This window comes from Moschus berezovskii, chromosome 12 (assembly GCF_049115385.1).
Source record: "Moschus berezovskii isolate FMDL1 chromosome 12, NW_MosBer_1.0, whole genome shotgun sequence".
In the NCBI taxonomy this organism is placed as follows: domain Eukaryota; kingdom Metazoa; phylum Chordata; class Mammalia; order Artiodactyla; family Moschidae; genus Moschus; species Moschus berezovskii.
Window position 1 is genome coordinate 95,644,334 of NC_142471.1, and position 2,235 is coordinate 95,646,568.

The window sequence follows — 2,235 nt, forward strand, 5'->3', positions numbered from 1 at the left end:
TGTATGAGATGTGAAACTGGGAACAGAAGATATCCAGGAGAGACGTGCAGCTGTCGGGAGCTATTTCGGTGGACTTGCCTCTGCGCTATTTATACCTTCGTCTCAGTCTGGAAAAAAGAAGGCAAACGAACAAGCGGGAAGAAAGCAGGACCCGAGTCTAGTCATCCCGGGGCCACAGCAGGACCTGACCCCACTGTGTGGCTGTGAGGTTATTTCACTACAAGCGCTTTTCTCGCCACTACAAAATTAATCTCCAACACCAAAGATAAGGTTTGCTTTGCTCCATTTAATACTCATTTTCCAGTGGACTGACTGACTCTGTGGAGTCAACTCTCCTACATTTGCCTGGCAGCCAGTCTGGGGGAAAGAAAATAGCCTTGTCAGGTCGTGTTAACAGCCATGGAACATTCCAGCAGACGGACGGCCAGCCCTGCCGCTAGGCTGACGAGTGCAGAAAATCAGCCTCACCTCTAAAAGTGCTGTTGATTTCTTGATTTGGCCACTTGTCAGGTTTCCATCCTCGGCACCCCTGGGCGACTGTCTCTGACGATGAGCAGAGCTTTTAGAGGACTAGACAGCTTATCCATTGTTGCAAAACATGAGTAGCTTCACTGGAAAGTAAGTCCTGTGCTGGAAGGGACAGAAGCTGGGTGGACACCTTTAGTCCATTTGAATAGATTTTAGCACTTACGGAAAAGTATTAATTCTGTGACAAACGTGAATTTCCTAATGTGTTTTTAAATGAATGACGTAGAAACAGAAACACGTCTGCCTGGTTCTGCAGTAGGTGTTTTATCTGTGTTTTATCTCAGATCAGGGGGTGGCCATGACATCGTGAAGTCTCTTCTTGCAGAAACGGCCAGAGGCGGGTCACTGTTTTCCCTCTTTTTCTTCTCAGGTTTCAATGTGTGTGTCTGTGCATGTGTGTCTCTGTGTGCATGCGTGTGTATGCATGCAGGAGTCTCTGTGTGTGTATGTGCATGCGTGTGTGTGTGTGTTGTATGTGTGTGTTTGTGTGTTCGTGTGTAGACTTGGAGGGCCCCATGGCTCACTGACAGGCTGGTGCTCTCAGAGTTGTGAGGGGTTCTTGGACACAGAGTTGCCTTTGCCGACGTGTGAGCCCATGAACTTGCCATGAGATGCCTAGCTCTCATTGGTTTGCAATGCCCGGAGGGAAAAGCTGGTGAACCGAGGCCGCCAGGCTCGACCCCAGGGACTTTTTTCATCAGGATGACGTGTCAGAGTCTGTGAAGTGTTAGGACATTAATGGCTGAGGGGGTTGGCAATTCTTCTGGAAGCAGTGATCATCAGGGGCTGCTCCCTGAAATTTAAGGGTGGTCCCTGAAATGCCCGGGTGCACCCCTCAATCTCTCTGGGACATACGTACCTTGGGCCGTGTTGCAGCGTCGCCCTAGGACCCCACGAGGCTCCACTGTGCTCCCAGTCTCGGTGGGAGAGCCGAGGTCAGCACGGCCGGGTGATGGCTCTGCAGGGCAGTCCTGGGGCAGCCCCAAGCCTTCTCTCACCAGCTTCAAGCATGATGCAGCCTCCTCGAGGAGGCAGAGACCAAAACGGGGAGGGTTAGGCTGACTTAAAGGACTCATTGAGTGTCTCCTCCAGTAGTCACATCCAGTCATCATGTATGGATGTGAGAGTTGGACCATAAAGAAAGCTGAGCGCCGAAGAATTGATGCTTTTGAACTGTGGTGTTGGAGAAGACTCTTGGGAGTCCCTTGGGCTGCAAGGAGATCCACCCAGTCCATCCTCAAGCAAATCAGTCCCGAATGTTCATTGGAAGGACTGCTGCTGAAGCTGAAACTCCAATACTTTGGCCACCTGATGTGAAGAACTGACTCATTGGAAAAGACCCTGATGCTGGGAAAGATTAAAGGCAGGAGGAGAAGGGGATGACAGAGGATGAAATGGTTGGATGGCATCACCGACTCAATGGACATGAGTTTGAGTAAACTCCAGGAGTTGGTGATGGACAGGGAGGCCAGGTATGCATGGGGTCACAAAGAGTCAGACGTGGCTGAGTGACTGAACTGAATTGAACTGAAGTGTTTCCTCCACAAAAGAGGAGCAGAGAGAGCAGAGCCCAGCGCCCTCAGTGTGAGGGGCAGAGAGGTCAGAGCTGGGGACTCCCCTCTGCTGCCAGGGCCAGCACGCTCCCCTCCCTGGGCCTGTGTCCTAAAATCCTGGGTTTATTGAGCGTGATGGACACGTGCAGGTTAC